This window comes from Ambystoma mexicanum, unplaced genomic scaffold (assembly GCF_040938575.1).
Source record: "Ambystoma mexicanum isolate Mex_15411 unplaced genomic scaffold, UKY_AmexF1_1 Mex_scaf10, whole genome shotgun sequence".
NCBI classification, from domain to species: Eukaryota; Metazoa; Chordata; class Amphibia; order Caudata; family Ambystomatidae; genus Ambystoma; species Ambystoma mexicanum.
The window spans coordinates 3,862,394-3,880,673 of record NW_027182325.1 but is presented as its reverse complement, the minus strand read 5'-3'; the positions used below and the strand labels follow the sequence as shown (position 1 = coordinate 3,880,673).

Below are 18,280 nucleotides of genomic sequence, written 5' to 3'. Positions count from 1 at the left end.
CATTCAGGACTCCTATGTCTGGTAGGATAACTTTAATTCATCCATCCTGTGTCTGTTGCAGGGAGGTGGAGAGAACAATCAACACAATAATGGTTTTCTTTCATGCCTCTTGAAGGACTCAATATTCTCTGTACTGCATTACATGTGAAAGTCGATTTATTACCCATTAACACACTACCTGTATGCTAATTCTATGTAAAAAGGTAGCTCCAGCCCTCATGATGTTGTCCAACATTTCCGCTATAAAACGGGATACAATTATTTTGGAAACATACCAAATTTGAAAAATAATTGAGAAGTTGCGCAATTACTAATCATGGAGCACAAAAAAGCCTACAGCACCTGGTATTCCCAGGCAGTCTCCCATCCAGGTACTAACTAGGCCCGACCCTGCTTAGCTTCCGAGATCGGGCGCATTCAGTGTGGTGTGGCCGTAGGCTCTGGGCCTAGTGAGTTTTGTACTTTTAAGCATCTAGTCGGCTAGACCTTGCAGTTTTGAAAGGCAATTGTGAAATGGCTCACTTCCTGAACTTGGAGCACAAAAAAGCCTACAGCACCTGGTATTCCCAGGTGGTCTCCCATCCAGGTACTAACTAGGCCCGACACTGCTTAGCTTCCGAGATCAGACTAGATCGGGCGCAATCAGTGTGGTGTGGCCGTAGGCTCTGGGCCTTGTGAGTTTTGTACTTTTAAGCATCTAGTCAGCTAGACCTTGCAGTTTTGAAAGGCAATTGAGAAATGGCTCACTTCCTGAACTTGGAGCACAAAAAAGCCTACAGCACCTGGTATTCCCAGGCGGTCTCCCATCCAAGTACTAACGAGGCCCGACACTGCTTAGCTTCCGAGATCAGACGAGATCTGATCGGACGCATTCAGTGTGGTGTGGCCGTAGGCTCTGGGCCTTGTGAGTTTTGTACTTTTAAGCATCTAGTCGGCTAGACCTTGCAGTTTTGAAAGGCAATTGAGAAATGGCTCACTTCCTGAACTTGGAGTACAAAAAAGCCTACAGCACCTGGTATTCCCAGGCGGTCTCCCATCCAGGTACTAACTAGGCACGACACTGCTTAGCTTCTGAGATCAGACGAGATCAGGCGCATTCAGTGTGGTGTGGCCGTAGGCTCTGGGCCTAGTGAGTTTTGTACTTTTAAGCATCTAGTCGGCTAGACCTTGCAGTTTTAAAAGGCAATTGAGAAAGGGCTCACTTCCTGAACTTGGAGCACAAAAAAGCCTACAGCACCTGGTATTCCCAGGCGGTTTCCCATCCAGGTACTGACTAGGCCTGACACTGCTTAACTTCCGAGATCAGACAAGATCGGGTGCATTCAGTGTGGTGTGGCCGTAGGCTCTAGGAATGCTAAGAATATTACTCTTATGCATTTGCATTTAGTAAGCTAAGCCATGCAGCCACTTGCAACATGATACCACGCTCATCGCTCGATCAGGCGAGATATATAAGACTGGTGGGCCCATTCAGGACTCCTATGTCTGGTAGGATAACTTTAATTCATCCATCCTGTGTCTGTTGCAGGGAGGTGGAGAGAACAATCAACACAATAATGGTTTTCTTTCATGCCTCTTGAAGGACTCAATATTCTCTGTACTGCATTACATGTGAAAGTCGATTTATTACCCATGAACACACTACCTGTATGCTAATTCTATGTAAAAAGGTAGCTCCAGCCCTCATGATGTTGTCCAACATTTCCGCTATAAAACGGGATACAATTATTTTGGAAACATACCAAATTTGAAAAATAATTGAGAAGTTGCGCAATTACTAATCATGGAGCACAAAAAAGCCTACAGCACCTGGTATTCCCAGGCAGTCTCCCATCCAGGTACTAACGAGGCCCTACACTGCTTAGCTTCCGAGATCAGGCGCATTCAGTGTGGTGTGGCCGTAGGCTCTGGGCCTTGTGAGTTTTGTACTTTTAAGCATCTAGTCGGCTAGACCTTGCAGTTTTGAAAGGCAATTGTGAAATGGCTCACTTCCTGAACTTGGAGTACAAAAAAGCCTACAGCACCTGGTATTCCCAGGCGGTCTCCCATCCAGGTACTAACTAGGCCCAACACTGCTTAGCTTCTAAGATCAGACGAGATCAGGCGCATTCAGTGTGGTGTGGCCGTAGGCTCTGGGCCTAGTGAGTTTTGTACTTTTAAGCATCTAGTCAGCTAGACCTTGCAGTTTTAAAAGGCAATTGAGAAAGGGCTCACTTCCTGAACTTGGAGCACAAAAAAGCCTACAGCACCTGGTATTCCCAGGCGGTCTCCCATCGAGGTACTAACTAGGCCTGACACTGCTTAACTTCCGAGATCAGACGAGATCGGGTGCATTCAGTGTGGTGTGGCCGTAGGCTCTAGGAATGCTAAGAATATTACTCTTATGCATTTGCATTTAGTAAGCTAAGCCATGCAGCCACTTGCAACATGATACCACGCTCATCGCTCGATCAGGCTCGATCAGGCGAGATATATAAGACTGGTGGGCCCATTCAGGACTCCTATGTCTGGTAGGATAACTTTAATTCATCCATCCTGTGTCTGTTGCAGGGAGGTGGAGAGAACAATCAACACAATAATGGTTTTCTTTCATGCCTCTTGAAGGACTCAATATTCTCTGTACTGCATTACATGTGAAAGTCGATTTATTACCCATGAACACACTACCTGTATGCTAATTCTATGTAAAAAGGTAGCTCCAGCCCTCATGATGTTGTCCAACATTTCCGCTATAAAACGGGATACAATTATTTTGGAAACATACCAAATTTGAAAAATAATTGAGAAGTTGCGCAATTACTAATCATGGAGCACAAAAAAGCCTACAGCACCTGGTATTCCCAGGCAGTCTCCCATCCAGGTACTAACTAGGCCCGACCCTGCTTAGCTTCCGAGATCGGGCGCATTCAGTGTGGTGTGGCCGTAGGCTCTGGGCCTATTGAGTTTTGTACTTTTAAGCATCTAGTCGGCTAGACCTTGCAGTTTTGAAAGGCAATTGTGAAATGGCTCACTTCCTGAACTTGGAGCACAAAAAAGCCTACAGCACCTGGTATTCCCAGGCGGTCTCCCATCCAGGTACTAACGAGGCCCGACACTGCTTAGCTTCCGAGATCAGGCGCATTCAGTGTGGTGTGGCCGTAGGCTCTGGGCCTTGTGCGTTTTGTACTTTTAAGCATCTAGTCGGCTAGACCTTGCAGTTTTGAAAGGCAATTGTGAAATGGCTCACTTCCTGAACTTGGAGTACAAAAAAGCCTACAGCACCTGGTATTCCCAGGCGGTCTCCCATCCAGGTACTAACTAGGCCCGACACTGCTTAGCTTCTAAGATCAGACGAGATCAGGCGCATTCAGTGTGGTGTGGCCGTAGGCTCTGGGCCTAGTGAGTTTTGTACTTTTAAGCATCTAGTCGGCTAGACCTTGCAGTTTTAAAAGGCAATTGAGAAAGGGCTCACTTCCTGAACTTGGAGCACAAAAAAGCCTACAGCACCTGGTATTCCCAGGCGGTCTCCCATCGAGGTACTAACTAGGCCTGACACTGCTTAACTTCCGAGATCAGACGAGATCGGGTGCATTCAGTGTGGTGTGGCCGTAGGCTCTAGGAATGCTAAGAATATTACTCTTATGCATTTGCATTTAGTAAGCTAAGCCATGCAGCCACTTGCAACATGATACCACGCTCATCGCTCGATCAGGCTCGATCAGGCGAGATATATAAGACTGGTGGGCCCATTCAGGACTCCTATGTCTGGTAGGATAACTTTAATTCATCCATCCTGTGTCTGTTGCAGGGAGGTGGAGAGAACAATCAACACAATAATGGTTTTCTTTCATGCCTCTTGAAGGACTCAATATTCTCTGTACTGCATTACATGTGAAAGTCGATTTATTACCCATGAACACACTACCTGTATGCTAATTCTATGTAAAAAGGTAGTTCCAGCCCTCATGATGTTGTCCAACATTTCCGCTATAAAACGGGATACAATTATTTTGGAAACATACCAAATTTGAAAAGTTGCGCAATTACTAATCATGGAGCACAAAATAGCCTACAGCACCTGGTATTGCCAGGCGGTCTCCCATCCAGGTACTAACTAGGCCTGACATTGCTTAGCTTCCGAGATCAGACGAGATTGGGCGCATTCAGTGTGGTGTGGCTGTAGGCTCTGGGCCTGGTGAGTTTTGTACTTTTAAGCATCTAGTCGGCTAGACCTTGCAGTTTTGAAAGGCAATTGAGAAATGGCTCACTTCCTGAACTTGGAGTACAAAAAAGCCTACAGCACCTGGTATTCCCAGGCGGTCTCCCATCCAGGTACTAACTAGGCCCGACACTGTTTAGCTTCTGAGATCAGACGAGATCAGGCGCATTCAGTGTGGTGTGGCCGTAGGCTCTGGGCCTAGTGAGTTTTGTACTTTTAAGCATCTAGTCGGCTAGACCTTGCAGTTTTGAAAGGCAATTGTGAAATGGCTCACTTCCTGAACTTGGAGCACAAAAAAGCCTACAGCACCTGGTATTCCCAGGTGGTCTCCCATCCAGGTACTAACTAGGCCCGACACTGCTTAGCTTCTGAGATCAGACGAGATCAGGCGCATTCAGTGTGGTGTGGCCGTAGGCTCTGGGCCTAGTGAGTTTTGTACTTTTAAGCATCTAGTCGGCTAGACCTTGCAGTTTTGAAAGGCAATTGAGAAAGGGCTCACTTCCTGAACTTGGAGCACAAAAAAGCCTACAGCACCTGGTATTCCCAGGCGGTCTCCCATCCAGGTACTAACTAGGCCTGACACTGCTTAACTTCCGAGATCAGACGCATTCAGTGTGGTGTGGCCGTAGGCTCTAGGAATGCTAAGAATATTACTCTTATGCATTTGCATTTAGTAAGCTAAGCCATGCAGCCACTTGCAACATGATACCACGCTCATCGCTCGATCAGGCGAGATATATAAGACTGGTGGGCCCATTCAGGACTCCTATGTCTGGTAGGATAACTTTAATTCATCCATCCTGTGTCTGTTGCAGGGAGGTGGAGAGAACAATCAACACAATAATGGTTTTCTTTCATGCCTCTTGAAGGACTCAATATTCTCTGTACTGCATTACATGTGAAAGTCGATTTATTACCCATGAACACACTACCTGTATGCTAATTCTATGTAAAAAGGTAGCTCCAGCCCTCATGATGTTGTCCAACATTTCCGCTATAAAACGGGATACAATTATTTTGGAAACATACCAAATTTGAAAAATAATTGAGAAGTTGCGCAATTACTAATCATGGAGCACAAAAAAGCCTACAGCACCTGGTATTCCCAGGCAGTCTCCCATCCAGGTACTAACTAGGCCCGACCCTGCTTAGCTTCCGAGATCGGGCGCATTCAGTGTGGTGTGGCCGTAGGCTCTGGGCCTAGTGAGTTTTGTACTTTTAAGCATCTAGTCGGCTAGACCTTGCAGTTTTGAAAGGCAATTGTGAAATGGCTCACTTCCTGAACTTGGAGCACAAAAAAGCCTACAGCACCTGGTATTCCCAGGTGGTCTCCCATCCAGGTACTAACTAGGCCCGACACTGCTTAGCTTCCGAGATCAGACGAGATCGGGCGCAATCAGTGTGGTGTGGCCGTAGGCTCTGGGCCTAGTGAGTTTTGTACTTTTAAGCATCTAGTCAGCTAGACCTTGCAGTTTTGAAAGGCAATTGAGAAATGGCTCACTTCCTGAACTTGGAGCACAAAAAAGCCTACAGCACCTGGTATTCCCAGGCGGTCTCCCATCCAGGTACTAACGAGGCCCGACACTGCTTAGCTTCCGAGATCAGACGAGATCGGGCGCATTCAGTGTGGTGTGGCCGTAGGCTCTGGGCCTTGTGAGTTTTGTACTTTTAAGCATCTAGTCGGCTAGACCCTGCAGTTTTGAAAGGCAATTGAGAAATGGCTCACTTCCTGAACTTGGAGTACAAAAAAGCCTACAGCACCTGGTATTCCCAGGCGGTCTCCCATCCAGGTACTAACTAGGCCCAACCCTGCTTAGCTTCCGAGATCGGGCGCATTCAGTGTGGTGTGGCCGTAGGCTCTGGGCCTAGTGAGTTTTGTACTTTTAAGCATCTAGTCGGCTAGACCTTGCAGTTTTGAAAGGCAATTGTGAAATGGCTCACTTCCTGAACTTGGAGCACAAAAAAGCCTACAGCACCTGTTATTCCCAGGCGGTCTCCCATCCAGGTACTAACTAGGCCCGACACTGCTTAGCTTCTGAGATCAGATGAGATCGGGCGCATTCAGTGTGGTGTGGCCATAGGCTCTGGGCTTAGTGAGTTTTGTACTTTTAAGCATCTAGTCCTTGCAGTTTTGAAAGGCAATTGTGAAATGGCTCACTTCCTGAACTTGGAGCACAAAAAAGCCTACAGCACCTGGTATTCCCAGGTGGTCTCCCATCCAGGTACTAACTAGGCCCGACACTGCTTAGCTTCCGAGATCAGACGCAATCAGTGTGGTGTGGCCGTAGGCTCTGGGCCTAGTGAGTTTTGTACTTTTAAGCATCTAGTCAGCTAGACCTTGCAGTTTTGAAAGGCAATTGAGAAATGGCTCACTTCCTGAACTTGGAGCACAAAAAAGCCTACAGCACCTGGTATTCCCAGGCGGTCTCCCATCTAGGTACTAACGAGGCCCGACACTGCTTAGCTTCCGAGATCAGACGAGATCGGGCGCATTCAGTGTGGTGTGGCCGTAGGCTCTGGGCCTTGTGAGTTTTGTACTTTTAAGCATCTAGTCGGCTAGACCTTGCAGTTTTGAAAGGCAATTGAGAAATGGCTCACTTCCTGAACTTGGAGTACAAAAAAACATACAGCACCTGGTATTCCCAGGCAGTCTCCCATCCAGGTACTAACTAGGCCCGACCCTGCTTAGCTTCCGAGATCAGGCGCATTCAGTGTGGTGTGGCCGTAGGCTCTGGGCATAGTGAGTTTTGTACTTTTAAGCATCTAGTCGGCTAGACCTTGCAGTTTTGAAAGGCAATTGTGAAATGGCTCACTTCCTGAACTTGGAGCACAAAAAAGCCTACAGCACCTGGTATTCCCAGGCGGTCTCCCATCCAGGTACTAACGAGGCCCTACACTGCTTAGCTTCCGAGATCAGGCGCATTCAGTGTGGTGTGGCCGTAGGCTCTGGGCCTTGTGAGTTTTGTACTTTTAAGCATCTAGTCGGCTAGACCTTGCAGTTTTGAAAGGCAATTGTGAAATGGCTCACTTCCTGAACTTGGAGTACAAAAAAGCCTACAGCACCTGGTATTCCCAGGCGGTCTCCCATCCAGGTACTAACTAGGCCCGACACTGCTTAGCTTCTAAGATCAGACGAGATCAGGCGCATTCAGTGTGGTGTGGCCGTAGGCTCTGGGCCTAGTGAGTTTTGTACTTTTAAGCATCTAGTCAGCTAGACCTTGCAGTTTTAAAAGGCAATTGAGAAAGGGCTCACTTCCTGAACTTGGAGCACAAAAAAGCCTACAGCACCTGGTATTCCCAGGCGGTCTCCCATCGAGGTACTAACTAGGCCTGACACTGCTTAACTTCCGAGATCAGACGAGATCGGGTGCATTCAGTGTGGTGTGGCCGTAGGCTCTAGGAATGCTAAGAATATTACTCTTATGCATTTGCATTTAGTAAGCTAAGCCATGCAGCCACTTGCAACATGATACCACGCTCATCGCTCGATCAGGCTCGATCAGGCGAGATATATAAGACTGGTGGGCCCATTCAGGACTCCTATGTCTGGTAGGATAACTTTAATTCATCCATCCTGTGTCTGTTGCAGGGAGGTGGAGAGAACAATCAACACAATAATGGTTTTCTTTCATGCCTCTTGAAGGACTCAATATTCTCTGTACTGCATTACATGTGAAAGTCGATTTATTACCCATGAACACACTACCTGTATGCTAATTCTATGTAAAAAGGTAGCTCCAGCCCTCATGATGTTGTCCAACATTTCCGCTATAAAACGGGATACAATTATTTTGGAAACATACCAAATTTGAAAAATAATTGAGAAGTTGCGCAATTACTAATCATGGAGCACAAAAAAGCCTACAGCACCTGGTATTCCCAGGCAGTCTCCCATCCAGGTACTAACTAGGCCCGACCCTGCTTAGCTTCCGAGATCGGGCGCATTCAGTGTGGTGTGGCCGTAGGCTCTGGGCCTAGTGAGTTTTGTACTTTTAAGCATCTAGTCGGCTAGACCTTGCAGTTTTGAAAGGCAATTGTGAAATGGCTCACTTCCTGAACTTGGAGCACAAAAAAGCCTACAGCACCTGGTATTCCCAGGCGGTCTCCCATCCAGGTACTAACGAGGCCCGACACTGCTTAGCTTCCGAGATCAGGCGCATTCAGTGTGGTGTGGCCGTAGGCTCTGGGCCTTGTGAGTTTTGTACTTTTAAGCATCTAGTCGGCTAGACCTTGCAGTTTTGAAAGGCAATTGTGAAATGGCTCACTTCCTGAACTTGGAGTACAAAAAAGCCTACAGCACCTGGTATTCCCAGGCGGTCTCCCATCCAGGTACTAACTAGGCCCGACACTGCTTAGCTTCTAAGATCAGACGAGATCAGGCGCATTCAGTGTGGTGTGGCCGTAGGCTCTGGGCCTAGTGAGTTTTGTACTTTTAAGCATCTAGTCGGCTAGACCTTGCAGTTTTAAAAGGCAATTGAGAAAGGGCTCACTTCCTGAACTTGGAGCACAAAAAAGCCTACAGCACCTGGTATTCCCAGGCGGTCTCCCATCGAGGTACTAACTAGGCCTGACACTGCTTAACTTCCGAGATCAGACGAGATCGGGTGCATTCAGTGTGGTGTGGCCGTAGGCTCTAGGAATGCTAAGAATATTACTCTTATGCATTTGCATTTAGTAAGCTAAGCCATGCAGCCACTTGCAACATGATACCACGCTCATCGCTCGATCAGGCTCGATCAGGCGAGATATATAAGACTGGTGGGCCCATTCAGGACTCCTATGTCTGGTAGGATAACTTTAATTCATCCATCCTGTGTCTGTTGCAGGGAGGTGGAGAGAACAATCAACACAATAATGGTTTTCTTTCATGCCTCTTGAAGGACTCAATATTCTCTGTACTGCATTACATGTGAAAGTCGATTTATTACCCATGAACACACTACCTGTATGCTAATTCTATGTAAAAAGGTAGTTCCAGCCCTCATGATGTTGTCCAACATTTCCGCTATAAAACGGGATACAATTATTTTGGAAACATACCAAATTTGAAAAGTTGCGCAATTACTAATCATGGAGCACAAAATAGCCTACAGCACCTGGTATTGCCAGGCGGTCTCCCATCCAGGTACTAACTAGGCCTGACATTGCTTAGCTTCCGAGATCAGACGAGATTGGGCGCATTCAGTGTGGTGTGGCTGTAGGCTCTGGGCCTGGTGAGTTTTGTACTTTTAAGCATCTAGTCGGCTAGACCTTGCAGTTTTGAAAGGCAATTGAGAAATGGCTCACTTCCTGAACTTGGAGCACAAAAAAGCCTACAGCACCTGGTATTCCCAGGCGGTCTCCCATCCAGATACTAACTAGGCCCGACACTGCGGGGCCTAGTGAGTTTTGTACTTTTAAGCATCTAGTCGGCTAGACCTTGCAGTTTTGAAAGGCAATTGAGAAATGGCTCACTTCCTGAACTTGGAGTACAAAAAAGCCTACAGCACCTGGTATTCCCAGGCGGTCTCCCATCCAGGTACTAACTAGGCCCGACACTGCTTAGCTTCTGAGATCAGACGAGATCAGGCGCATTCAGTGTGGTGTGGCCGTAGGCTCTGGGCCTAGTGAGTTTTGTACTTTTAAGCATCTAGTCGGCTAGACCTTGCAGTTTTGAAAGGCAATTGTGAAATGGCTCACTTCCTGAACTTGGAGCACAAAAAAGCCTACAGCACCTGGTATTCCCAGGTGGTCTCCCATCCAGGTACTAACTAGGCCCGACACTGCTTAGCTTCTGAGATCAGACGAGATCAGGCGCATTCAGTGTGGTGTGGCCGTAGGCTCTGGGCCTAGTGAGTTTTGTACTTTTAAGCATCTAGTCGGCTAGACCTTGCAGTTTTGAAAGGCAATTGAGAAAGGGCTCACTTCCTGAACTTGGAGCACAAAAAAGCCTACAGCACCTGGTATTCCCAGGCGGTCTCCCATCCAGGTACTAACTAGGCCTGACACTGCTTAACTTCCGAGATCAGACGCATTCAGTGTGGTGTGGCCGTAGGCTCTAGGAATGCTAAGAATATTACTCTTATGCATTTGCATTTAGTAAGCTAAGCCATGCAGCCACTTGCAACATGATACCACGCTCATCGCTCGATCAGGCTCGATCAGGCGAGATATATAAGACTGGTGGGCCCATTCAGGACTCCTATGTCTGGTAGGATAACTTTAATTCATCCATCCTGTGTCTGTTGCAGGGAGGTGGAGAGAACAATCAACACAATAATGGTTTTCTTTCATGCCTCTTGAAGGACTCAATATTCTCTGTACTGCATTACATGTGAAAGTCGATTTATTACCCATGAACACACTACCTGTATGCTAATTCTATGTAAAAAGGTAGCTCCAGCCCTCATGATGTTGTCCAACATTTCCGCTATAAAACGGGATACAATTATTTTGGAAACATACCAAATTTGAAAAATAATTGAGAAGTTGCGCAATTACTAATCATGGAGCACAAAAAAGCCTACAGCACCTGGTATTCCCAGGCAGTCTCCCATCCAGGTACTAACTAGGCCCGACCCTGCTTAGCTTCCGAGATCGGGCGCATTCAGTGTGGTGTGGCCGTAGGCTCTGGGCCTAGTGAGTTTTGTACTTTTAAGCATCTAGTCGGCTAGACCTTGCAGTTTTGAAAGGCAATTGTGAAATGGCTCACTTCCTGAACTTGGAGCACAAAAAAGCCTACAGCACCTGGTATTCCCAGGTGGTCTCCCATCCAGGTACTAACTAGGCCCGACACTGCTTAGCTTCCGAGATCAGACGAGATCGGGCGCAATCAGTGTGGTGTGGCCGTAGGCTCTGGGCCTAGTGAGTTTTGTACTTTTAAGCATCTAGTCAGCTAGACCTTGCAGTTTTGAAAGGCAATTGAGAAATGGCTCACTTCCTGAACTTGGAGCACAAAAAAGCCTACAGCACCTGGTATTCCCAGGCGGTCTCCCATCCAGGTACTAACGAGGCCCGACACTGCTTAGCTTCCGAGATCAGACGAGATCGGGCGCATTCAGTGTGGTGTGGCCATAGGCTCTGGGCCTTGTGAGTTTTGTACTTTTAAGCATCTAGTCGGCTAGACCTTGCAGTTTTGAAAGGCAATTGAGAAATGGCTCACTTCCTGAACTTGGAGTACAAAAAAGCCTACAGCACCTGGTATTCCCAGGCGGTCTCCCATCCAGGTACTAACTAGGCCCAACCCTGCTTAGCTTCCGAGATCGGGCGCATTCAGTGTGGTGTGGCCGTAGGCTCTGGGCCTAGTGAGTTTTGTACTTTTAAGCATCTAGTCGGCTAGACCTTGCAGTTTTGAAAGGCAATTGTGAAATGGCTCACTTCCTGAACTTGGAGCACAAAAAAGCCTACAGCACCTGTTATTCCCAGGCGGTCTCCCATCCAGGTACTAACTAGGCCCGACACTGCTTAGCTTCTGAGATCAGATGAGATCGGGCGCATTCAGTGTGGTGTGGCCATAGGCTCTGGGCTTAGTGAGTTTTGTACTTTTAAGCATCTAGTCCTTGCAGTTTTGAAAGGCAATTGTGAAATGGCTCACTTCCTGAACTTGGAGCACAAAAAAGCCTACAGCACCTGGTATTCCCAGGTGGTCTCCCATCCAGGTACTAACTAGGCCCGACACTGCTTAGCTTCCGAGATCAGACGCAATCAGTGTGGTGTGGCCGTAGGCTCTGGGCCTAGTGAGTTTTGTACTTTTAAGCATCTAGTCAGCTAGACCTTGCAGTTTTGAAAGGCAATTGAGAAATGGCTCACTTCCTGAACTTGGAGCACAAAAAAGCCTACAGCACCTGGTATTCCCAGGCGGTCTCCCATCTAGGTACTAACGAGGCCCGACACTGCTTAGCTTCCGAGATCAGACGAGATCGGGCGCATTCAGTGTGGTGTGGCCGTAGGCTCTGGGCCTTGTGAGTTTTGTACTTTTAAGCATCTAGTCGGCTAGACCTTGCAGTTTTGAAAGGCAATTGAGAAATGGCTCACTTCCTGAACTTGGAGTACAAAAAAGCATACAGCACCTGGTATTCCCAGGCAGTCTCCCATCCAGGTACTAACTAGGCCCGACACTGCTTAGCTTCTGAGATCAGACGAGATCAGGCGCATTCAGTGTGGTGTGGCCGTAGGCTCTGGGCCTAGTGAGTTTTGTACTTTTAAGCATCTAGTCGGCTAGACCTTGCAGTTTTGAAAGGCAATTGAGAAAGGGCTCACTTCCTGAACTTGGAGCACAAAAAAGCCTACAGCACCTGGTATTCCCAGGCGGTCTCCCATCCAGGTACTAACTAGGCCTAACACTGCTTAACTTCCGAGATCAGACGAGATCGGGTGCATTCAGTGTGGTGTGGCCGTAGGCTCTAGGAATGCTAAGAATATTACTCTTATGCATTTGCATTTAGTAAGCTAAGCCATGCAGCCACTTGCAACATGATACCACGCTCATCGCTCGATCAGGCTCGATCAGGCGAGATATATAAGACTGGTGGGCCCATTCAGGACTCCTATGTCTGGTAGGATAACTTTAATTCATCCATCCTGTGTCTGTTGCAGGGAGGTGGAGAGAACAATCAACACAATAATGGTTTTCTTTCATGCCTCTTGAAGGACTCAATATTCTCTGTACTGCATTACATGTGAAAGTCGATTTATTACCCATTAACACACTACCTGTATGCTAATTCTATGTAAAAAGGTAGCTCCAGCCCTCATGATGTTGTCCAACATTTCCGCTATAAAACGGGATACAATTATTTTGGAAACATACCAAATTTGAAAAATAATTGAGAAGTTGCGCAATTACTAATCATGGAGCACAAAAAAGCCTACAGCACCTGGTATGCCCAGGCAGTCTCCCATCCAGGTACTAACTAGGCCGGACCCTGCTTAGCTTCCGAGATCGGGCGCATTTAGTGTGGTGTGGCCGTAGGCTCTGGGCCTAGTGAGTTTTGTACTTTTAAGCATCTAGTCGGCTAGACCTTGCAGTTTTGAAAGGCAATTGTGAAATGGCTCACTTCCTGAACTTGGAGCACAAAAAAGCCTACAGCACCTGGTATTCCCAGGTGGTCTCCCATCCAGGTACTAACGAGGCCCGACACTGCTTAGCTTCCGAGATCAGACGAGATCAGGCGCATTCAGTGTGGTGTGGCCGTAGGCTCTGGGCCTTGTGAGTTTTGTACTTTTAAGCATCTAGTCGGCTAGACCTTGCAGTTTTGAAAGGCAATTGTGAAATGGCTCACTTCCTGAACTTGGAGCACAAAAAAGCCTACAGCACCTGGTATTCCCAGGTGGTCTCCCATCCAGGTACTAACTAGGCCCGACACTGCTTAGCTTCTGAGATCAGACGAGATCAGACGCATTCAGTGTGGTGTGGCCGTAGGCTCTGGGCCTAGTGAGTTTTGTACTTTTAAGCATCTAGTCGGCTAGACCTTGCAGTTTTGAAAGGCAATTGAGAAAGGGCTCACTTCCTGAACTTGGAGCACAAAAAAGCCTACAGCACCTGGTATTCCCAGGCGGTCTCCCATCCAGGTACTAACTAGGCCTGACACTGCTTAACTTCCGAGATCAGACGAGATCGGGTGCATTCAGTGTGGTGTGGCCGTAGGCTCTAGGAATGCTAAGAATATTACTCTTATGCATTTGCATTTAGTAAGCTAAGCCATGCAGCCACTTGCAACATGATACCACGCTCATCGCTCGATCAGGCTCGATCAGGCGAGATATATAAGACTGGTGGGCCCATTCAGGACTCCTATGTCTGGTAGGATAACTTTAATTCATCCATCCTGTGTCTGTTGCAGGGAGGTGGAGAGAACAATCAACACAATAATGGTTTTCTTTCGTGCCTCTTGAAGGACTCAATATTCTCTGTACTGCATTACATGTGAAAGTCGATTTATTACCCATGAACACACTACCTGTATGCTAATTCTATGTAAAAAGGTAGCTCCAGCCCTCATGATGTTGTCCAACATTTCCGCTATAAAACGGGATACAATTATTTTGGAAACATACCAAATTTGAAAAATAATTGAGAAGTTGCGCAATTACTAATCATGGAGCACAAAAAAGCCTACAGCACCTGGTATTCCCAGGCAGTCTCCCATCCAGGTACTAACTAGGCCCGACCCTGCTTAGCTTCCGAGATCGGGCGCATTCAGTGTGGTGTGGCCGTAGGCTCTGGGCCTAGTGAGTTTTGTACTTTTAAGCATCTAGTCGGCTAGACCTTGCAGTTTTGAAAGGCAATTGTGAAATGGCTCACTTCCTGAACTTGGAGCACAAAAAAGCCTACAGCACCTGGTATTCCCAGGTGGTCTCCCATCCAGGTACTAACTAGGCCCGACACTGCTTAGCTTCCGAGATCAGACGAGATCGGGCGCAATCAGTGTGGTGTGGCCGTAGGCTCTGGGCCTAGTGAGTTTTGTACTTTTAAGCATCTAGTCAGCTAGACCTTGCAGTTTTGAAAGGCAATTGAGAAATGGCTCACTTCCTGAACTTGGAGCACAAAAAAGCCTACAGCACCTGGTATTCCCAGGCGGTCTCCCATCCAGGTACTAACGAGGCCCGACACTGCTTAGCTTCCGAGATCAGACGAGATCGGGCGCATTCAGTGTGGTGTGGCCATAGGCTCTGGGCCTTGTGAGTTTTGTACTTTTAAGCATCTAGTCGGCTAGACCTTGCAGTTTTGAAAGGCAATTGAGAAATGGCTCACTTCCTGAACTTGGAGTACAAAAAAGCCTACAGCACCTGGTATTCCCAGGCGGTCTCCCATCCAGGTACTAACTAGGCCCAACCCTGCTTAGCTTTCGAGATCGGGCGCATTCAGTGTGGTGTGGCCGTAGGCTCTGGGCCTAGTGAGTTTTGTACTTTTAAGCATCTAGTCGGCTAGACCTTGCAGTTTTGAAAGGCAATTGTGAAATGGCTCACTTCCTGAACTTGGAGCACAAAAAAGCCTACAGCACCTGTTATTCCCAGGCGGTCTCCCATCCAGGTACTAACTAGGCCCGACACTGCTTAGCTTCCGAGATCAGACGCAATCAGTGTGGTGTGGCCGTAGGCTCTGGGCCTAGTGAGTTTTGTACTTTTAAGCATCTAGTCAGCTAGACCTTGCAGTTTTGAAAGGCAATTGAGAAATGGCTCACTTCCTGAACTTGGAGCACAAAAAAGCCTACAGCACCTGGTATTCCCAGGCGGTCTCCCATCTAGGTACTAACGAGGCCCGACACTGCTTAGCTTCCGAGATCAGACGAGATCGGGCGCATTCAGTGTGGTGTGGCCGTAGGCTCTGGGCCTTGTGAGTTTTGTACTTTTAAGCATCTAGTCGGCTAGACCTTGCAGTTTTGAAAGGCAATTGAGAAATGGCTCACTTCCTGAACTTGGAGTACAAAAAAGCATACAGCACCTGGTATTCCCAGGCAGTCTCCCATCCAGGTACTAACTAGGCCCGACACTGCTTAGCTTCTGAGATCAGACGAGATCAGGCGCATTCAGTGTGGTGTGGCCGTAGGCTCTGGGCCTAGTGAGTTTTGTACTTTTAAGCATCTAGTCGGCTAGACCTTGCAGTTTTGAAAGGCAATTGAGAAAGGGCTCACTTCCTGAACTTGGAGCACAAAAAAGCCTACAGCACCTGGTATTCCCAGGCGGTCTCCCATCCAGGTACTAACTAGGCCTAACACTGCTTAACTTCCGAGATCAGACGAGATCGGGTGCATTCAGTGTGGTGTGGCCGTAGGCTCTAGGAATGCTAAGAATATTACTCTTATGCATTTGCATTTAGTAAGCTAAGCCATGCAGCCACTTGCAACATGATACCACGCTCATCGCTCGATCAGGCTCGATCAGGCGAGATATATAAGACTGGTGGGCCCATTCAGGACTCCTATGTCTGGTAGGATAACTTTAATTCATCCATCCTGTGTCTGTTGCAGGGAGGTGGAGAGAACAATCAACACAATAATGGTTTTCTTTCATGCCTCTTGAAGGACTCAATATTCTCTGTACTGCATTACATGTGAAAGTCGATTTATTACCCATTAACACACTACCTGTATGCTAATTCTATGTAAAAAGGTAGCTCCAGCCCTCATGATGTTGTCCAACATTTCCGCTATAAAACGGGATACAATTATTTTGGAAACATACCAAATTTGAAAAATAATTGAGAAGTTGCGCAATTACTAATCATGGAGCACAAAAAAGCCTACAGCACCTGGTATGCCCAGGCAGTCTCCCATCCAGGTACTAACTAGGCCGGACCCTGCTTAGCTTCCGAGATCGGGCGCATTTAGTGTGGTGTGGCCGTAGGCTCTGGGCCTAGTGAGTTTTGTACTTTTAAGCATCTAGTCGGCTAGACCTTGCAGTTTTGAAAGGCAATTGTGAAATGGCTCACTTCCTGAACTTGGAGCACAAAAAAGCCTACAGCACCTGGTATTCCCAGGTGGTCTCCCATCCAGGTACTAACGAGGCCCGACACTGCTTAGCTTCCGAGATCAGACGAGATCAGGCGCATTCAGTGTGGTGTGGCCGTAGGCTCTGGGCCTTGTGAGTTTTGTACTTTTAAGCATCTAGTCGGCTAGACCTTGCAGTTTTGAAAGGCAATTGTGAAATGGCTCACTTCCTGAACTTGGAGCACAAAAAAGCCTACAGCACCTGGTATTCCCAGGTGGTCTCCCATCCAGGTACTAACTAGGCCCGACACTGCTTAGCTTCTGAGATCAGACGAGATCAGGCGCATTCAGTGTGGTGTGGCCGTAGGCTCTGGGCCTAGTGAGTTTTGTACTTTTAAGCATCTAGTCGGCTAGACCTTGCAGTTTTGAAAGGCAATTGAGAAAGGGCTCACTTCCTGAACTTGGAGCACAAAAAAGCCTACAGCACCTGGTATTCCCAGGCGGTCTCCCATCCAGGTACTAACTAGGCCTGACACTGCTTAACTTCCGAGATCAGACGAGATCGGGTGCATTCAGTGTGGTGTGGCCGTAGGCTCTAGGAATGCTAAGAATATTACTCTTATGCATTTGCATTTAGTAAGCTAAGCCATGCAGCCACTTGCAACATGATACCACGCTCATCGCTCGATCAGGCTCGATCAGGCGAGATATATAAGACTGGTGGGCCCATTCAGGACTCCTATGTCTGGTAGGATAACTTTAATTCATCCATCCTGTGTCTGTTGCAGGGAGGTGGAGAGAACAATCAACACAATAATGGTTTTCTTTCATGCCTCTTGAAGGACTCAATATTCTCTGTACTGCATTACATGTGAAAGTCGATTTATTACCCATGAACACACTACCTGTATGCTAATTCTATGTAAAAAGGTAGCTCCAGCCCTCATGATGTTGTCCAACATTTCCGCTATAAAACGGGATACAATTATTTTGGAAACATACCAAATTTGAAAAATAATTGAGAAGTTGCGCAATTACTAATCATGGAGCACAAAAAAGCCTACAGCACCTGGTATTCCCAGGCAGTCTCCCATCCAGGTACTAACTAGGCCCGACCCTGCTTAGCTTCCGAGATCAGGCGCATTCAGTGTGGTGTGGCCGTAGGCTCTGGGCCTAGTGAGTTTTGTACTTTTAAGCATCTAGTCGGCTAGACCTTGCAGTTTTGAAAGGCAATTGTGAAATGGCTCACTTCCTGAACTTGGAGCACAAAAAAGCCTACAGCACCTGGTATTCCCAGGTGGTCTCCCATCCAGGTACTAACTAGGCCCGACACTGCTTAGCTTCCGAGATCAGACGAGATCGGGCGCAATCAGTGTGGTGTGGCCGTAGGCTCTGGGCCTAGTGAGTTTTGTACTTTTAAGCATCTAGTCAGCTAGACCTTGCAGTTTTGAAAGGCAATTGAGAAATGGCTCACTTCCTGAACTTGGAGCACAAAAAAGCCTACAGCACCTGGTATTCCCAGGTGGTCTCCCATCCAGGTACTAACGAGGCCCGACACTGCTTAGCTTCCGAGATCAGACGAGATCGGGCGCATTCAGTGTGGTGTGGCCGTAGGCTCTGGGCCTTGTGAGTTTTGTACTTTTAAGCATCTAGTCGGCTAGACCTTGCAGTTTTG

General features: G+C 47.4%; 38 non-coding genes and 23 pseudogenes across 38 annotated transcripts; all 61 read right to left on the bottom strand.

Annotated features, from left to right (window-relative positions):
• Nucleotides 1-330: 330 nt before the first annotated feature.
• Nucleotides 331-439, bottom strand: LOC138543785 (5S ribosomal RNA; annotated as a pseudogene).
• Nucleotides 440-545: 106 nt separating this feature from the next.
• LOC138540568 (5S ribosomal RNA) lies at nt 546-664 on the bottom strand. Its single transcript, XR_011288610.1, has one exon. It is a non-coding gene; the product is annotated as a 5S ribosomal RNA (ribosomal RNA).
• A 106-nt stretch (nt 665-770) lies between these two features.
• On the bottom strand, nt 771-894 carry LOC138542578 (5S ribosomal RNA; annotated as a pseudogene).
• A 106-nt stretch (nt 895-1,000) lies between these two features.
• LOC138540698 (5S ribosomal RNA) lies at nt 1,001-1,119 on the bottom strand. Its single transcript, XR_011288735.1, has one exon. It is a non-coding gene; the product is annotated as a 5S ribosomal RNA (ribosomal RNA).
• Nucleotides 1,120-1,225: 106 nt separating this feature from the next.
• Nucleotides 1,226-1,344, bottom strand: LOC138542110 (5S ribosomal RNA). Its single transcript, XR_011290098.1, has one exon. It is a non-coding gene; the product is annotated as a 5S ribosomal RNA (ribosomal RNA).
• A 453-nt stretch (nt 1,345-1,797) lies between these two features.
• Nucleotides 1,798-1,906, bottom strand: LOC138544074 (5S ribosomal RNA; annotated as a pseudogene).
• A 106-nt stretch (nt 1,907-2,012) lies between these two features.
• On the bottom strand, nt 2,013-2,131 carry LOC138550854 (5S ribosomal RNA). Its single transcript, XR_011294597.1, has one exon. It is a non-coding gene; the product is annotated as a 5S ribosomal RNA (ribosomal RNA).
• A 106-nt stretch (nt 2,132-2,237) lies between these two features.
• On the bottom strand, nt 2,238-2,356 carry LOC138550842 (5S ribosomal RNA). The gene has a single exon (XR_011294586.1). It is a non-coding gene; the product is annotated as a 5S ribosomal RNA (ribosomal RNA).
• A 463-nt stretch (nt 2,357-2,819) lies between these two features.
• LOC138543784 (5S ribosomal RNA) lies at nt 2,820-2,928 on the bottom strand (annotated as a pseudogene).
• Nucleotides 2,929-3,034: 106 nt separating this feature from the next.
• LOC138543127 (5S ribosomal RNA) lies at nt 3,035-3,143 on the bottom strand (annotated as a pseudogene).
• Nucleotides 3,144-3,249: 106 nt separating this feature from the next.
• On the bottom strand, nt 3,250-3,368 carry LOC138536761 (5S ribosomal RNA). The gene has a single exon (XR_011284924.1). It is a non-coding gene; the product is annotated as a 5S ribosomal RNA (ribosomal RNA).
• Nucleotides 3,369-3,474: 106 nt separating this feature from the next.
• On the bottom strand, nt 3,475-3,593 carry LOC138550841 (5S ribosomal RNA). The gene has a single exon (XR_011294585.1). It is a non-coding gene; the product is annotated as a 5S ribosomal RNA (ribosomal RNA).
• Nucleotides 3,594-4,045: 452 nt separating this feature from the next.
• LOC138542997 (5S ribosomal RNA) lies at nt 4,046-4,164 on the bottom strand (annotated as a pseudogene).
• A 106-nt stretch (nt 4,165-4,270) lies between these two features.
• Nucleotides 4,271-4,389, bottom strand: LOC138549484 (5S ribosomal RNA). The gene has a single exon (XR_011293267.1). It is a non-coding gene; the product is annotated as a 5S ribosomal RNA (ribosomal RNA).
• Nucleotides 4,390-4,495: 106 nt separating this feature from the next.
• On the bottom strand, nt 4,496-4,614 carry LOC138537808 (5S ribosomal RNA). The gene has a single exon (XR_011285931.1). It is a non-coding gene; the product is annotated as a 5S ribosomal RNA (ribosomal RNA).
• Nucleotides 4,615-4,720: 106 nt separating this feature from the next.
• Nucleotides 4,721-4,829, bottom strand: LOC138544347 (5S ribosomal RNA; annotated as a pseudogene).
• A 453-nt stretch (nt 4,830-5,282) lies between these two features.
• On the bottom strand, nt 5,283-5,391 carry LOC138543783 (5S ribosomal RNA; annotated as a pseudogene).
• Nucleotides 5,392-5,497: 106 nt separating this feature from the next.
• LOC138548418 (5S ribosomal RNA) lies at nt 5,498-5,616 on the bottom strand. The gene has a single exon (XR_011292221.1). It is a non-coding gene; the product is annotated as a 5S ribosomal RNA (ribosomal RNA).
• Nucleotides 5,617-5,722: 106 nt separating this feature from the next.
• Nucleotides 5,723-5,841, bottom strand: LOC138550731 (5S ribosomal RNA). Its single transcript, XR_011294479.1, has one exon. It is a non-coding gene; the product is annotated as a 5S ribosomal RNA (ribosomal RNA).
• A 106-nt stretch (nt 5,842-5,947) lies between these two features.
• Nucleotides 5,948-6,056, bottom strand: LOC138542732 (5S ribosomal RNA; annotated as a pseudogene).
• Nucleotides 6,057-6,162: 106 nt separating this feature from the next.
• On the bottom strand, nt 6,163-6,281 carry LOC138541281 (5S ribosomal RNA). The gene has a single exon (XR_011289290.1). It is a non-coding gene; the product is annotated as a 5S ribosomal RNA (ribosomal RNA).
• Nucleotides 6,282-6,379: 98 nt separating this feature from the next.
• Nucleotides 6,380-6,488, bottom strand: LOC138544000 (5S ribosomal RNA; annotated as a pseudogene).
• Nucleotides 6,489-6,594: 106 nt separating this feature from the next.
• On the bottom strand, nt 6,595-6,713 carry LOC138551259 (5S ribosomal RNA). Its single transcript, XR_011294986.1, has one exon. It is a non-coding gene; the product is annotated as a 5S ribosomal RNA (ribosomal RNA).
• A 106-nt stretch (nt 6,714-6,819) lies between these two features.
• On the bottom strand, nt 6,820-6,928 carry LOC138546782 (5S ribosomal RNA; annotated as a pseudogene).
• A 106-nt stretch (nt 6,929-7,034) lies between these two features.
• LOC138543017 (5S ribosomal RNA) lies at nt 7,035-7,143 on the bottom strand (annotated as a pseudogene).
• A 106-nt stretch (nt 7,144-7,249) lies between these two features.
• On the bottom strand, nt 7,250-7,368 carry LOC138536760 (5S ribosomal RNA). Its single transcript, XR_011284923.1, has one exon. It is a non-coding gene; the product is annotated as a 5S ribosomal RNA (ribosomal RNA).
• Nucleotides 7,369-7,474: 106 nt separating this feature from the next.
• Nucleotides 7,475-7,593, bottom strand: LOC138550840 (5S ribosomal RNA). The gene has a single exon (XR_011294584.1). It is a non-coding gene; the product is annotated as a 5S ribosomal RNA (ribosomal RNA).
• Nucleotides 7,594-8,056: 463 nt separating this feature from the next.
• On the bottom strand, nt 8,057-8,165 carry LOC138543782 (5S ribosomal RNA; annotated as a pseudogene).
• A 106-nt stretch (nt 8,166-8,271) lies between these two features.
• On the bottom strand, nt 8,272-8,380 carry LOC138543126 (5S ribosomal RNA; annotated as a pseudogene).
• Nucleotides 8,381-8,486: 106 nt separating this feature from the next.
• Nucleotides 8,487-8,605, bottom strand: LOC138536759 (5S ribosomal RNA). The gene has a single exon (XR_011284922.1). It is a non-coding gene; the product is annotated as a 5S ribosomal RNA (ribosomal RNA).
• A 106-nt stretch (nt 8,606-8,711) lies between these two features.
• On the bottom strand, nt 8,712-8,830 carry LOC138550839 (5S ribosomal RNA). Its single transcript, XR_011294583.1, has one exon. It is a non-coding gene; the product is annotated as a 5S ribosomal RNA (ribosomal RNA).
• Nucleotides 8,831-9,282: 452 nt separating this feature from the next.
• Nucleotides 9,283-9,401, bottom strand: LOC138542996 (5S ribosomal RNA; annotated as a pseudogene).
• A 274-nt stretch (nt 9,402-9,675) lies between these two features.
• On the bottom strand, nt 9,676-9,794 carry LOC138545979 (5S ribosomal RNA). Its single transcript, XR_011290876.1, has one exon. It is a non-coding gene; the product is annotated as a 5S ribosomal RNA (ribosomal RNA).
• Nucleotides 9,795-9,900: 106 nt separating this feature from the next.
• LOC138537796 (5S ribosomal RNA) lies at nt 9,901-10,019 on the bottom strand. The gene has a single exon (XR_011285920.1). It is a non-coding gene; the product is annotated as a 5S ribosomal RNA (ribosomal RNA).
• Nucleotides 10,020-10,125: 106 nt separating this feature from the next.
• Nucleotides 10,126-10,234, bottom strand: LOC138544345 (5S ribosomal RNA; annotated as a pseudogene).
• A 463-nt stretch (nt 10,235-10,697) lies between these two features.
• Nucleotides 10,698-10,806, bottom strand: LOC138543781 (5S ribosomal RNA; annotated as a pseudogene).
• Nucleotides 10,807-10,912: 106 nt separating this feature from the next.
• On the bottom strand, nt 10,913-11,031 carry LOC138548417 (5S ribosomal RNA). Its single transcript, XR_011292220.1, has one exon. It is a non-coding gene; the product is annotated as a 5S ribosomal RNA (ribosomal RNA).
• A 106-nt stretch (nt 11,032-11,137) lies between these two features.
• Nucleotides 11,138-11,256, bottom strand: LOC138537227 (5S ribosomal RNA). The gene has a single exon (XR_011285369.1). It is a non-coding gene; the product is annotated as a 5S ribosomal RNA (ribosomal RNA).
• Nucleotides 11,257-11,362: 106 nt separating this feature from the next.
• LOC138542731 (5S ribosomal RNA) lies at nt 11,363-11,471 on the bottom strand (annotated as a pseudogene).
• A 106-nt stretch (nt 11,472-11,577) lies between these two features.
• LOC138541280 (5S ribosomal RNA) lies at nt 11,578-11,696 on the bottom strand. The gene has a single exon (XR_011289289.1). It is a non-coding gene; the product is annotated as a 5S ribosomal RNA (ribosomal RNA).
• Nucleotides 11,697-11,794: 98 nt separating this feature from the next.
• Nucleotides 11,795-11,903, bottom strand: LOC138543999 (5S ribosomal RNA; annotated as a pseudogene).
• Nucleotides 11,904-12,009: 106 nt separating this feature from the next.
• Nucleotides 12,010-12,128, bottom strand: LOC138551257 (5S ribosomal RNA). The gene has a single exon (XR_011294984.1). It is a non-coding gene; the product is annotated as a 5S ribosomal RNA (ribosomal RNA).
• A 106-nt stretch (nt 12,129-12,234) lies between these two features.
• On the bottom strand, nt 12,235-12,353 carry LOC138541100 (5S ribosomal RNA). Its single transcript, XR_011289115.1, has one exon. It is a non-coding gene; the product is annotated as a 5S ribosomal RNA (ribosomal RNA).
• A 106-nt stretch (nt 12,354-12,459) lies between these two features.
• On the bottom strand, nt 12,460-12,578 carry LOC138547167 (5S ribosomal RNA). Its single transcript, XR_011291015.1, has one exon. It is a non-coding gene; the product is annotated as a 5S ribosomal RNA (ribosomal RNA).
• A 678-nt stretch (nt 12,579-13,256) lies between these two features.
• Nucleotides 13,257-13,375, bottom strand: LOC138537611 (5S ribosomal RNA). Its single transcript, XR_011285741.1, has one exon. It is a non-coding gene; the product is annotated as a 5S ribosomal RNA (ribosomal RNA).
• Nucleotides 13,376-13,481: 106 nt separating this feature from the next.
• Nucleotides 13,482-13,600, bottom strand: LOC138551090 (5S ribosomal RNA). The gene has a single exon (XR_011294825.1). It is a non-coding gene; the product is annotated as a 5S ribosomal RNA (ribosomal RNA).
• A 106-nt stretch (nt 13,601-13,706) lies between these two features.
• Nucleotides 13,707-13,825, bottom strand: LOC138549362 (5S ribosomal RNA). The gene has a single exon (XR_011293144.1). It is a non-coding gene; the product is annotated as a 5S ribosomal RNA (ribosomal RNA).
• Nucleotides 13,826-14,288: 463 nt separating this feature from the next.
• LOC138543779 (5S ribosomal RNA) lies at nt 14,289-14,397 on the bottom strand (annotated as a pseudogene).
• A 106-nt stretch (nt 14,398-14,503) lies between these two features.
• On the bottom strand, nt 14,504-14,622 carry LOC138548416 (5S ribosomal RNA). Its single transcript, XR_011292219.1, has one exon. It is a non-coding gene; the product is annotated as a 5S ribosomal RNA (ribosomal RNA).
• Nucleotides 14,623-14,728: 106 nt separating this feature from the next.
• On the bottom strand, nt 14,729-14,847 carry LOC138537226 (5S ribosomal RNA). The gene has a single exon (XR_011285368.1). It is a non-coding gene; the product is annotated as a 5S ribosomal RNA (ribosomal RNA).
• A 106-nt stretch (nt 14,848-14,953) lies between these two features.
• Nucleotides 14,954-15,062, bottom strand: LOC138543102 (5S ribosomal RNA; annotated as a pseudogene).
• Nucleotides 15,063-15,168: 106 nt separating this feature from the next.
• On the bottom strand, nt 15,169-15,277 carry LOC138544764 (5S ribosomal RNA; annotated as a pseudogene).
• Nucleotides 15,278-15,383: 106 nt separating this feature from the next.
• Nucleotides 15,384-15,502, bottom strand: LOC138551256 (5S ribosomal RNA). The gene has a single exon (XR_011294983.1). It is a non-coding gene; the product is annotated as a 5S ribosomal RNA (ribosomal RNA).
• A 106-nt stretch (nt 15,503-15,608) lies between these two features.
• LOC138541099 (5S ribosomal RNA) lies at nt 15,609-15,727 on the bottom strand. Its single transcript, XR_011289114.1, has one exon. It is a non-coding gene; the product is annotated as a 5S ribosomal RNA (ribosomal RNA).
• A 106-nt stretch (nt 15,728-15,833) lies between these two features.
• LOC138547166 (5S ribosomal RNA) lies at nt 15,834-15,952 on the bottom strand. The gene has a single exon (XR_011291014.1). It is a non-coding gene; the product is annotated as a 5S ribosomal RNA (ribosomal RNA).
• Nucleotides 15,953-16,630: 678 nt separating this feature from the next.
• On the bottom strand, nt 16,631-16,749 carry LOC138537610 (5S ribosomal RNA). Its single transcript, XR_011285740.1, has one exon. It is a non-coding gene; the product is annotated as a 5S ribosomal RNA (ribosomal RNA).
• A 106-nt stretch (nt 16,750-16,855) lies between these two features.
• On the bottom strand, nt 16,856-16,974 carry LOC138537785 (5S ribosomal RNA). Its single transcript, XR_011285909.1, has one exon. It is a non-coding gene; the product is annotated as a 5S ribosomal RNA (ribosomal RNA).
• Nucleotides 16,975-17,080: 106 nt separating this feature from the next.
• On the bottom strand, nt 17,081-17,199 carry LOC138549361 (5S ribosomal RNA). The gene has a single exon (XR_011293143.1). It is a non-coding gene; the product is annotated as a 5S ribosomal RNA (ribosomal RNA).
• A 463-nt stretch (nt 17,200-17,662) lies between these two features.
• LOC138544263 (5S ribosomal RNA) lies at nt 17,663-17,771 on the bottom strand (annotated as a pseudogene).
• Nucleotides 17,772-17,877: 106 nt separating this feature from the next.
• LOC138548414 (5S ribosomal RNA) lies at nt 17,878-17,996 on the bottom strand. The gene has a single exon (XR_011292217.1). It is a non-coding gene; the product is annotated as a 5S ribosomal RNA (ribosomal RNA).
• Nucleotides 17,997-18,102: 106 nt separating this feature from the next.
• LOC138549612 (5S ribosomal RNA) lies at nt 18,103-18,221 on the bottom strand. Its single transcript, XR_011293390.1, has one exon. It is a non-coding gene; the product is annotated as a 5S ribosomal RNA (ribosomal RNA).
• Between the last annotated feature and the right edge of the window lie 59 nt (nt 18,222-18,280).